We start from the raw sequence: 9,696 nt of genomic DNA, 5'->3' as shown, positions 1-9,696 counted from the left end.
AAAAGGGGTGCAACACGACGACTTCCCAGGGGGTCACCCATCCTAGTACTACTCTCGCCCAAGCACGCCTAACTGCGGAGTTCTGATGGGATCCGGTGCATTAGTGCTGGTATGATCGCACCCCATAGGAACTCCGCTTTCAATTCTTTTGTTCCATTTTTCTGCCCCGTCGGGCACTGCTCACTCTATCTCTGGCTTTCCCAGCCACGTCTCGCCGGCCGGACCCCGTATCCCGTTGGAGGGATGGCTACGGCCGAACGTGCCCGCTGACGGGGCGATTTTGGCTCGCAGCTCGAAAAATCGCTGCGAAAACTCTCCGGGAAGATCCGAACGGAATGAGCCGAAGTTGCGGCGACCGGATGAAAGAAGGGAACGGGGGCGGGGAAGGGATTTCGTTCAAAAACGAAAAAGGGGTGCAACACGAGGACTTCCCAGGGGGTCACCCATCCTAGTACTACTCTCGCCCAAGCACGCCTAACTGCGGAGTTCTGATGGGATCCGGTGCATTAGTGCTGGTATGATCGCACCCCATAGGCACTCCGCTTTCAATTCTTTTGTTCCATTTTTCTGCCCCGTCGGGCACTGCTCACTCTATCTCTGGCTTTCCCAGCCACGTCTCGCCGGCCGGACCCCGTATCCCGTTGGAGGGATGGCTACGGCCGAAAGTGCCCGCTGACGGGGCGATTTTGGCTCGCAGCTCGAAAAATCGCTGCGAAAACTCTCCGGGAAGATCCGAACGGAATGAGCCGAAGTTGCGGCGACCGGATGAAAGAAGGGAACGGGGGGCGGGGAAGGGATTTCGTTCAAAAACGAAAAAGGGGTGCAACACGAGGACTTCCCAGGGGGTCACCCATCCTAGTACTACTCTCGCCCAAGCACGCCTAACTGCGGAGTTCTGATGGGATCCGGTGCATTAGTGCTGGTATGATCGCACCCCATAGGCACTCCGCTTTCAATTCTTTTGTTCCATTTTTCTGCCCCGTCGGGCACTGCTCACTCTATCTCTGGCTTTCCCAGCCACGTCTCGCCGGCCGGACCCCGTATCCCGTTGGAGGGATGGCTACGGCCGAACGTGCCCGCTGACGGGGCGATTTTGGCTCGCAGCTCGAAAAATCGCTGCGAAAACTCTCCGGGAAGATCCGAACGGAATGAGCCGAAGTTGCGGCGACCGGATGAAAGAAGGGAACGGGGGGCGGGGAAGGGATTTCGTTCAAAAACGAAAAAGGGGTGCAACACGAGGACTTCCCAGGGGGTCACCCATCCTAGTACTACTCTCGCCCAAGCACGCCTAACTGCGGAGTTCTGATGGGATCCGGTGCATTAGTGCTGGTATGATCGCACCCCATAGGCACTCCGCTTTCAATTCTTTTGTTCCATTTTTCTGCCCCGTCGGGCACTGCTCACTCTATCTCTGGCTTTCCCAGCCACGTCTCGCCGGCCGGACCCCGTATCCCGTTGGAGGGATGGCTACGGCCGAACGTGCCCGCTGACGGGGCTATTTTGGCTCGCAGCTCGAAAAATCGCTGCGAAAACTCTCCGGGAAGATCCGGACGGAATGAGCCGAAGTTGCGGCGACCGGATGAAAGAAGGGAACGGGGAGCGGGGAAGGGATTTCGTACAAAAACGAAAAAGGGGTGCAACACGACGACTTCCCAGGGGGTCACCCATCCTAGTACTACTCTCGCCCCAGCACGCCTAACTGCGGAGTTCTGATGGGATCCGGTGCATTAGTGCTGGTATGATCGCACCCCATAGGCACTCCGCTTTCAATTCTTTTGTTCCATTTTTCTGCCCCGTCGGGCACTGCTCACTCTATCTCTGGCTTTCCAAGCCACGTCTCGCCGGCCGGACCCCGTATCCCGTTGGAGGGATGGCTACGGCCGAACGTGCCCGCTGACGGGGCTATTTTGGCTCGCAGCTCGAAAAATCGCTGCGAAAACTCTCCGGGAAGATCCGGACGGAATGAGCCGAAGTTGCGGCGACCGGATGAAAGAAGGGAACGGGGGGCGGGGAAGGGATTTCGTACAAAAACGAAAAAGGGGTGCAACACGACGACTTCCCAGGGGGTCACCCATCCTAGTACTACTCTCGCCCAAGCACGCCTAACTGCGGAGTTCTGATGGGATCCGGTGCATTAGTGCTGGTATGATCGCACCCCATAGGAACTCCGCTTTCAATTCTTTTGTTCCATTTTTCTGCCCCGTCGGGCACTGCTCACTCTATCTCTGGCTTTCCCAGCCACGTCTCGCCGGCCGGACCCCGTATCCCGTTGGAGGGATGGCTACGGCCGAACGTGCCCGCTGACGGGGCGATTTTGGCTCGCAGCTCGAAAAATCGCTGCGAAAACTCTCCGGGAAGATCCGAACGGAATGAGCCGAAGTTGCGGCGACCGGATGAAAGAAGGGAACGGGGGCGGGGGAGGGATTTCGTTCAAAAACGAAAAAGGGGTGCAACACGAGGACTTCCCAGGGGGTCACCCATCCTAGTACTACTCTCGCCCAAGCACGCCTAACTGCGGAGTTCTGATGGGATCCGGTGCATTAGTGCTGGTATGATCGCACCCCATAGGCACTCCGCTTTCAATTCTTTTGTTCCATTTTTCTGCCCCGTCGGGCACTGCTCACTCTATCTCTGGCTTTCCCAGCCACGTCTCGCCGGCCGGACCCCGTATCCCGTTGGAGGGATGGCTACGGCCGAACGTGCCCGCTGACGGGGCGATTTTGGCTCGCAGCTCGAAAAATCGCTGCGAAAACTCTCCGGGAAGATCCGAACGGAATGAGCCGAAGTTGCGGCGACCGGATGAAAGAAGGGAACGGGGGCGGGGAAGGGATTTCGTTCAAAAACGAAAAAGGGGTGCAACACGAGGACTTCCCAGGGGGTCACCCATCCTAGTACTACTCTCGCCCAAGCACGCCTAACTGCGGAGTTCTGATGGGATCCGGTGCATTAGTGCTGGTATGATCGCACCCCATAGGCACTGCTTTCAATTCTTTTGTTCCATTTTTCTGCCCCGTCGGGCACTGCTCACTCTATCTCTGGCTTTCCCAGCCACGTCTCGCCGGCCGGACCCCGTATCCCGTTGGAGGGATGGCTACGGCCGAACGTGCCCGCTGACGGGGCTATTTTGGCTCGCAGCTCGAAAAATCGCTGCGAAAACTCTCCGGGAAGATCCGGACGGAATGAGCCGAAGTTGCGGCGACCGGATGAAAGAAGGGAACGGGGGGCGGGGAAGGGATTTCGTACAAAAACGAAAAAGGGGTGCAACACGACGACTTCCCAGGGGGTCACCCATCCTAGTACTACTCTCGCCCAAGCACGCCTAACTGCGGAGTTCTGATGGGATCCGGTGCATTAGTGCTGGTATGATCGCACCCCATAGGAACTCCGCTTTCAATTCTTTTGTTCCATTTTTCTGCCCCGTCGGGCACTGCTCACTCTATCTCTGGCTTTCCCAGCCACGTCTCGCCGGCCGGACCCCGTATCCCGTTGGAGGGATGGCTACGGCCGAACGTGCCCGCTGACGGGGCGATTTTGGCTCGCAGCTCGAAAAATCGCTGCGAAAACTCTCCGGGAAGATCCGAACGGAATGAGCCGAAGTTGCGGCGACCGGATGAAAGAAGGGAACGGGGGCGGGGGAGGGATTTCGTTCAAAAACGAAAAAGGGGTGCAACACGAGGACTTCCCAGGGGGTCACCCATCCTAGTACTACTCTCGCCCAAGCACGCCTAACTGCGGAGTTCTGATGGGATCCGGTGCATTAGTGCTGGTATGATCGCACCCCATAGGCACTCCGCTTTCAATTCTTTTGTTCCATTTTTCTGCCCCGTCGGGCACTGCTCACTCTATCTCTGGCTTTCCCAGCCACGTCTCGCCGGCCGGACCCCGTATCCCGTTGGAGGGATGGCTACGGCCGAACGTGCCCGCTGACGGGGCGATTTTGGCTCGCAGCTCGAAAAATCGCTGCGAAAACTCTCCGGGAAGATCCGAACGGAATGAGCCGAAGTTGCGGCGACCGGATGAAAGAAGGGAACGGGGGCGGGGAAGGGATTTCGTTCAAAAACGAAAAAGGGGTGCAACACGAGGACTTCCCAGGGGGTCACCCATCCTAGTACTACTCTCGCCCAAGCACGCCTAACTGCGGAGTTCTGATGGGATCCGGTGCATTAGTGCTGGTATGATCGCACCCCATAGGCACTGCTTTCAATTCTTTTGTTCCATTTTTCTGCCCCGTCGGGCACTGCTCACTCTATCTCTGGCTTTCCCAGCCACGTCTCGCCGGCCGGACCCCGTATCCCGTTGGAGGGATGGCTACGGCCGAACGTGCCCGCTGACGGGGCTATTTTGGCTCGCAGCTCGAAAAATCGCTGCGAAAACTCTCCGGGAAGATCCGGACGGAATGAGCCGAAGTTGCGGCGACCGGATGAAAGAAGGGAACGGGGGGCGGGGAAGGGATTTCGTACAAAAACGAAAAAGGGGTGCAACACGACGACTTCCCAGGGGGTCACCCATCCTAGTACTACTCTCGCCCAAGCACGCCTAACTGCGGAGTTCTGATGGGATCCGGTGCATTAGTGCTGGTATGATCGCACCCCATAGGAACTCCGCTTTCAATTCTTTTGTTCCATTTTTCTGCCCCGTCGGGCACTGCTCACTCTATCTCTGGCTTTCCCAGCCACGTCTCGCCGGCCGGACCCCGTATCCCGTTGGAGGGATGGCTACGGCCGAACGTGCCCGCTGACGGGGCGATTTTGGCTCGCAGCTCGAAAAATCGCTGCGAAAACTCTCCGGGAAGATCCGAACGGAATGAGCCGAAGTTGCGGCGACCGGATGAAAGAAGGGAACGGGGGGCGGGGAAGGGATTTCGTTCAAAAACGAAAAAGGGGTGCAACACGAGGACTTCCCAGGGGGTCACCCATCCTAGTACTACTCTCGCCCAAGCACGCCTAACTGCGGAGTTCTGATGGGATCCGGTGCATTAGTGCTGGTATGATCGCACCCCATAGGCACTCCGCTTTCAATTCTTTTGTTCCATTTTTCTGCCCCGTCGGGCACTGCTCACTCTATCTCTGGCTTTCCCAGCCACGTCTCGCCGGCCAGACCCCGTATCCCGTTGGAGGGATGGCTACGGCCGAACGTGCCCGCTGACGGGGCTATTTTGGCTCGCAGCTCGAAAAATCGCTGCGAAAACTCTCCGGGAAGATCCGGACGGAATGAGCCGAAGTTGCGGCGACCGGATGAAAGAAGGGAACGGGGAGCGGGGAAGGGATTTCGTACAAAAACGAAAAAGGGGTGCAACACGACGACTTCCCAGGGGGTCACCCATCCTAGTACTACTCTCGCCCAAGCACGCCTAACTGCGGAGTTCTGATGGGATCCGGTGCATTAGTGCTGGTATGATCGCACCCCATAGGCACTCCGCTTTCAATTCTTTTGTTCCATTTTTCTGCCCCGTCGGGCACTGCTCACTCTATCTCTGGCTTTCCCAGCCACGTCTCGCCGGCCGGACCCCGTATCCCGTTGGAGGGATGGCTACGGCCGAACGTGCCCGCTGACGGGGCTATTTTGGCTCGCAGCTCGAAAAATCGCTGCGAAAACTCTCCGGGAAGATCCGGACGGAATGAGCCGAAGTTGCGGCGACCGGATGAAAGAAGGGAACGGGGGGCGGGGAAGGGATTTCGTACAAAAACGAAAAAGGGGTGCAACACGACGACTTCCCAGGGGGTCACCCATCCTAGTACTACTCTCGCCCAAGCACGCCTAACTGCGGAGTTCTGATGGGATCCGGTGCATTAGTGCTGGTATGATCGCACCCCATAGGAACTCCGCTTTCAATTCTTTTGTTCCATTTTTCTGCCCCGTCGGGCACTGCTCACTCTATCTCTGGCTTTCCCAGCCACGTCTCGCCGGCCGGACCCCGTATCCCGTTGGAGGGATGGCTACGGCCGAACGTGCCCGCTGACGGGGCGATTTTGGCTCGCAGCTCGAAAAATCGCTGCGAAAACTCTCCGGGAAGATCCGAACGGAATGAGCCGAAGTTGCGGCGACCGGATGAAAGAAGGGAACGGGGGCGGGGAAGGGATTTCGTTCAAAAACGAAAAAGGGGTGCAACACGAGGACTTCCCAGGGGGTCACCCATCCTAGTACTACTCTCGCCCAAGCACGCCTAACTGCGGAGTTCTGATGGGATCCGGTGCATTAGTGCTGGTATGATCGCACCCCATAGGCACTCCGCTTTCAATTCTTTTGTTCCATTTTTCTGCCCCGTCGGGCACTGCTCACTCTATCTCTGGCTTTCCCAGCCACGTCTCGCCGGCCGGACCCCGTATCCCGTTGGAGGGATGGCTACGGCCGAACGTGCCCGCTGACGGGGCGATTTTGGCTCGCAGCTCGAAAAATCGCTGCGAAAACTCTCCGGGAAGATCCGAACGGAATGAGCCGAAGTTGCGGCGACCGGATGAAAGAAGGGAACGGGGGGCGGGGAAGGGATTTCGTTCAAAAACGAAAAAGGGGTGCAACACGAGGACTTCCCAGGGGGTCACCCATCCTAGTACTACTCTCGCCCAAGCACGCCTAACTGCGGAGTTCTGATGGGATCCGGTGCATTAGTGCTGGTATGATCGCACCCCATAGGCACTCCGCTTTCAATTCTTTTGTTCCATTTTTCTGCCCCGTCGGGCACTGCTCACTCTATCTCTGGCTTTCCCAGCCACGTCTCGCCGGCCGGACCCCGTATCCCGTTGGAGGGATGGCTACGGCCGAACGTGCCCGCTGACGGGGCTATTTTGGCTCGCAGCTCGAAAAATCGCTGCGAAAACTCTCCGGGAAGATCCGGACGGAATGAGCCGAAGTTGCGGCGACCGGATGAAAGAAGGGAACGGGGAGCGGGGAAGGGATTTCGTACAAAAACGAAAAAGGGGTGCAACACGACGACTTCCCAGGGGGTCACCCATCCTAGTACTACTCTCGCCCAAGCACGCCTAACTGCGGAGTTCTGATGGGATCCGGTGCATTAGTGCTGGTATGATCGCACCCCATAGGCACTCCGCTTTCAATTCTTTTGTTCCATTTTTCTGCCCCGTCGGGCACTGCTCACTCTATCTCTGGCTTTCCCAGCCACGTCTCGCCGGCCGGACCCCATATCCCGTTGGAGGGATGGCTACGGCCGAACGTGCCCGCTGACGGGGCTATTTTGGCTCGCAGCTCGAAAAATCGCTGCGAAAACTCTCCGGGAAGATCCGGACGGAATGAGCCGAAGTTGCGGCGACCGGATGAAAGAAGGGAACGGGGGGCGGGGAAGGGATTTCGTACAAAAACGAAAAAGGGGTGCAACACGACGACTTCCCAGGGGGTCACCCATCCTAGTACTACTCTCGCCCAAGCACGCCTAACTGCGGAGTTCTGATGGGATCCGGTGCATTAGTGCTGGTATGATCGCACCCCATAGGAACTCCGCTTTCAATTCTTTTGTTCCATTTTTCTGCCCCGTCGGGCACTGCTCACTCTATCTCTGGCTTTCCCAGCCACGTCTCGCCGGCCGGACCCCGTATCCCGTTGGAGGGATGGCTACGGCCGAACGTGCCCGCTGACGGGGCGATTTTGGCTCGCAGCTCGAAAAATCGCTGCGAAAACTCTCCGGGAAGATCCGAACGGAATGAGCCGAAGTTGCGGCGACCGGATGAAAGAAGGGAACGGGGGCGGGGGAGGGATTTCGTTCAAAAACGAAAAAGGGGTGCAACACGAGGACTTCCCAGGGGGTCACCCATCCTAGTACTACTCTCGCCCAAGCACGCCTAACTGCGGAGTTCTGATGGGATCCGGTGCATTAGTGCTGGTATGATCGCACCCCATAGGCACTCCGCTTTCAATTCTTTTGTTCCATTTTTCTGCCCCGTCGGGCACTGCTCACTCTATCTCTGGCTTTCCCAGCCACGTCTCGCCGGCCGGACCCCGTATCCCGTTGGAGGGATGGCTACGGCCGAACGTGCCCGCTGACGGGGCGATTTTGGCTCGCAGCTCGAAAAATCGCTGCGAAAACTCTCCGGGAAGATCCGAACGGAATGAGCCGAAGTTGCGGCGACCGGATGAAAGAAGGGAACGGGGGCGGGGAAGGGATTTCGTTCAAAAACGAAAAAGGGGTGCAACACGAGGACTTCCCAGGGGGTCACCCATCCTAGTACTACTCTCGCCCAAGCACGCCTAACTGCGGAGTTCTGATGGGATCCGGTGCATTAGTGCTGGTATGATCGCACCCCATAGGCACTCCGCTTTCAATTCTTTTGTTCCATTTTTCTGCCCCGTCGGGCACTGCTCACTCTATCTCTGGCTTTCCCAGCCACGTCTCGCCGGCCGGACCCCGTATCCCGTTGGAGGGATGGCTACGGCCGAACGTGCCCGCTGACGGGGCTATTTTGGCTCGCAGCTCGAAAAATCGCTGCGAAAACTCTCCGGGAAGATCCGGACGGAATGAGCCGAAGTTGCGGCGACCGGATGAAAGAAGGGAACGGGGGGCGGGGAAGGGATTTCGTACAAAAACGAAAAAGGGGTGCAACACGAGGACTTCCCAGGGGGTCACCCATCCTAGTACTACTCTCGCCCAAGCACGCCTAACTGCGGAGTTCTGATGGGATCCGGTGCATTAGTGCTGGTATGATCGCACCCCATAGGCACTCCGCTTTCAATTCTTTTGTTCCATTTTTCTGCCCCGTCGGGCACTGCTCACTCTATCTCTAGCTTTCCCAGCCACGTCTCGCCGGCCGGACCCCGTATCCCGTTGGAGGGATGGCTACGGCAGAACGTGCCCGCTGACGGGGCGATTTTGGCTCGCAGCTCGAAAAATCGCTGCGAAAACTCTCCGGGAAGATCCGGACGGAATGAGCCGAAGTTGCGGCGACCGGATGAAAGAAGGGAACGGGTGGCGGGGAAGGGATTTCGTACAAAAACGAAAAAGGGGTGCAACACGAGGACTTCCCAGGGGGTCACCCATCCTAGTACTACTCTCGCCCAAGCACGCCTAACTGCGGAGTTCTGATGGGATCCGGTGCATTAGTGCTGGTATGATCGCACCCCATAGGCACTCCGCTTTCAATTCTTTTGTTCCATTTTTCTGCCCCGTCGGGCACTGCTCACTCTATCTCTGGCTTTCCCAGCCACGTCTCGCCGGCCGGACCCCGTATCCCGTTTGAGGGATGGCTACGGCCGAACGTGCCCGCTGACGGGGCGATTTTGGCTCGCAGCTCGAAAAATCGCTGCGAAAACTCTCCGGGAAGATCCGGACGGAATGAGCCGAAGTTGCGGCGACCGGATGAAAGAAGGGAACGGGGGGCGGGGAAGGGATTTCGTACAAAAACGAAAAAGGGGTGCAACACGAGGACTTCCCAGGGGGTCACCCATCCTAGTACTACTCTCGCCCAAGCACGCCTAACTGCGGAGTTCTGATGGGATCCGGTGCATTAGTGCTGGTATGATCGCACCCCATAGGCACTCCGCTTTCAATTCTTTTGTTCCATTTTTCTGCCCCGTCGGGCACTGCTCACTCTATCTCTGGCTTTCCCAGCCACGTCTCGCCGGCCGGACCCCGTATCCCGTTGGAGGGATGGCTACGGCCGAACGTGCCCGCTGACGGGGCGATTTTGGCTCGCAGCTCGAAAAATCGCTGCGAAAACTCTCCGGGAAGATCCGAACGGAATGAGCCGAAGT

General features: G+C 57.8%; 24 non-coding genes across 24 annotated transcripts; all 24 read right to left on the bottom strand.

The window, feature by feature from the left end:
• Positions 1 to 4: 4 nt before the first annotated feature.
• LOC131305628 (5S ribosomal RNA) lies at positions 5 to 123 on the bottom strand. The gene has a single exon (XR_009193201.1). It is a non-coding gene; the product is annotated as a 5S ribosomal RNA (ribosomal RNA).
• Positions 124 to 410: 287 nt separating this feature from the next.
• LOC131305333 (5S ribosomal RNA) lies at positions 411 to 529 on the bottom strand. The gene has a single exon (XR_009192923.1). It is a non-coding gene; the product is annotated as a 5S ribosomal RNA (ribosomal RNA).
• A 288-nt stretch (positions 530 to 817) lies between these two features.
• On the bottom strand, positions 818 to 936 carry LOC131305332 (5S ribosomal RNA). The gene has a single exon (XR_009192922.1). It is a non-coding gene; the product is annotated as a 5S ribosomal RNA (ribosomal RNA).
• A 288-nt stretch (positions 937 to 1,224) lies between these two features.
• LOC131305331 (5S ribosomal RNA) lies at positions 1,225 to 1,343 on the bottom strand. The gene has a single exon (XR_009192921.1). It is a non-coding gene; the product is annotated as a 5S ribosomal RNA (ribosomal RNA).
• Positions 1,344 to 1,631: 288 nt separating this feature from the next.
• LOC131305683 (5S ribosomal RNA) lies at positions 1,632 to 1,750 on the bottom strand. Its single transcript, XR_009193255.1, has one exon. It is a non-coding gene; the product is annotated as a 5S ribosomal RNA (ribosomal RNA).
• Positions 1,751 to 2,038: 288 nt separating this feature from the next.
• On the bottom strand, positions 2,039 to 2,157 carry LOC131305627 (5S ribosomal RNA). The gene has a single exon (XR_009193200.1). It is a non-coding gene; the product is annotated as a 5S ribosomal RNA (ribosomal RNA).
• Positions 2,158 to 2,444: 287 nt separating this feature from the next.
• LOC131305330 (5S ribosomal RNA) lies at positions 2,445 to 2,563 on the bottom strand. The gene has a single exon (XR_009192920.1). It is a non-coding gene; the product is annotated as a 5S ribosomal RNA (ribosomal RNA).
• A 287-nt stretch (positions 2,564 to 2,850) lies between these two features.
• LOC131305329 (5S ribosomal RNA) lies at positions 2,851 to 2,969 on the bottom strand. The gene has a single exon (XR_009192919.1). It is a non-coding gene; the product is annotated as a 5S ribosomal RNA (ribosomal RNA).
• Positions 2,970 to 3,255: 286 nt separating this feature from the next.
• Positions 3,256 to 3,374, bottom strand: LOC131305626 (5S ribosomal RNA). The gene has a single exon (XR_009193199.1). It is a non-coding gene; the product is annotated as a 5S ribosomal RNA (ribosomal RNA).
• A 287-nt stretch (positions 3,375 to 3,661) lies between these two features.
• Positions 3,662 to 3,780, bottom strand: LOC131305327 (5S ribosomal RNA). Its single transcript, XR_009192917.1, has one exon. It is a non-coding gene; the product is annotated as a 5S ribosomal RNA (ribosomal RNA).
• A 287-nt stretch (positions 3,781 to 4,067) lies between these two features.
• On the bottom strand, positions 4,068 to 4,186 carry LOC131305326 (5S ribosomal RNA). The gene has a single exon (XR_009192916.1). It is a non-coding gene; the product is annotated as a 5S ribosomal RNA (ribosomal RNA).
• Positions 4,187 to 4,472: 286 nt separating this feature from the next.
• Positions 4,473 to 4,591, bottom strand: LOC131305624 (5S ribosomal RNA). The gene has a single exon (XR_009193198.1). It is a non-coding gene; the product is annotated as a 5S ribosomal RNA (ribosomal RNA).
• Positions 4,592 to 4,879: 288 nt separating this feature from the next.
• On the bottom strand, positions 4,880 to 4,998 carry LOC131305325 (5S ribosomal RNA). The gene has a single exon (XR_009192915.1). It is a non-coding gene; the product is annotated as a 5S ribosomal RNA (ribosomal RNA).
• A 288-nt stretch (positions 4,999 to 5,286) lies between these two features.
• On the bottom strand, positions 5,287 to 5,405 carry LOC131305623 (5S ribosomal RNA). The gene has a single exon (XR_009193197.1). It is a non-coding gene; the product is annotated as a 5S ribosomal RNA (ribosomal RNA).
• Positions 5,406 to 5,693: 288 nt separating this feature from the next.
• Positions 5,694 to 5,812, bottom strand: LOC131305622 (5S ribosomal RNA). Its single transcript, XR_009193196.1, has one exon. It is a non-coding gene; the product is annotated as a 5S ribosomal RNA (ribosomal RNA).
• Positions 5,813 to 6,099: 287 nt separating this feature from the next.
• On the bottom strand, positions 6,100 to 6,218 carry LOC131305324 (5S ribosomal RNA). The gene has a single exon (XR_009192914.1). It is a non-coding gene; the product is annotated as a 5S ribosomal RNA (ribosomal RNA).
• Positions 6,219 to 6,506: 288 nt separating this feature from the next.
• Positions 6,507 to 6,625, bottom strand: LOC131305323 (5S ribosomal RNA). Its single transcript, XR_009192913.1, has one exon. It is a non-coding gene; the product is annotated as a 5S ribosomal RNA (ribosomal RNA).
• Positions 6,626 to 6,913: 288 nt separating this feature from the next.
• On the bottom strand, positions 6,914 to 7,032 carry LOC131305620 (5S ribosomal RNA). Its single transcript, XR_009193194.1, has one exon. It is a non-coding gene; the product is annotated as a 5S ribosomal RNA (ribosomal RNA).
• Positions 7,033 to 7,320: 288 nt separating this feature from the next.
• LOC131305619 (5S ribosomal RNA) lies at positions 7,321 to 7,439 on the bottom strand. Its single transcript, XR_009193193.1, has one exon. It is a non-coding gene; the product is annotated as a 5S ribosomal RNA (ribosomal RNA).
• Positions 7,440 to 7,726: 287 nt separating this feature from the next.
• LOC131305322 (5S ribosomal RNA) lies at positions 7,727 to 7,845 on the bottom strand. The gene has a single exon (XR_009192912.1). It is a non-coding gene; the product is annotated as a 5S ribosomal RNA (ribosomal RNA).
• A 287-nt stretch (positions 7,846 to 8,132) lies between these two features.
• On the bottom strand, positions 8,133 to 8,251 carry LOC131305321 (5S ribosomal RNA). Its single transcript, XR_009192911.1, has one exon. It is a non-coding gene; the product is annotated as a 5S ribosomal RNA (ribosomal RNA).
• Positions 8,252 to 8,539: 288 nt separating this feature from the next.
• Positions 8,540 to 8,658, bottom strand: LOC131305320 (5S ribosomal RNA). The gene has a single exon (XR_009192910.1). It is a non-coding gene; the product is annotated as a 5S ribosomal RNA (ribosomal RNA).
• Positions 8,659 to 8,946: 288 nt separating this feature from the next.
• Positions 8,947 to 9,065, bottom strand: LOC131305319 (5S ribosomal RNA). Its single transcript, XR_009192909.1, has one exon. It is a non-coding gene; the product is annotated as a 5S ribosomal RNA (ribosomal RNA).
• A 288-nt stretch (positions 9,066 to 9,353) lies between these two features.
• On the bottom strand, positions 9,354 to 9,472 carry LOC131305317 (5S ribosomal RNA). Its single transcript, XR_009192908.1, has one exon. It is a non-coding gene; the product is annotated as a 5S ribosomal RNA (ribosomal RNA).
• Positions 9,473 to 9,696: the final 224 nt, after the last annotated feature.

Source organism: Rhododendron vialii, chromosome 10a (genome assembly GCF_030253575.1).
Source record: "Rhododendron vialii isolate Sample 1 chromosome 10a, ASM3025357v1".
NCBI classification, from domain to species: domain Eukaryota; kingdom Viridiplantae; phylum Streptophyta; class Magnoliopsida; order Ericales; family Ericaceae; genus Rhododendron; species Rhododendron vialii.
Note: the sequence above shows the minus strand (reverse complement) of the source record. Positions and strands in the feature narration are given on the sequence as shown.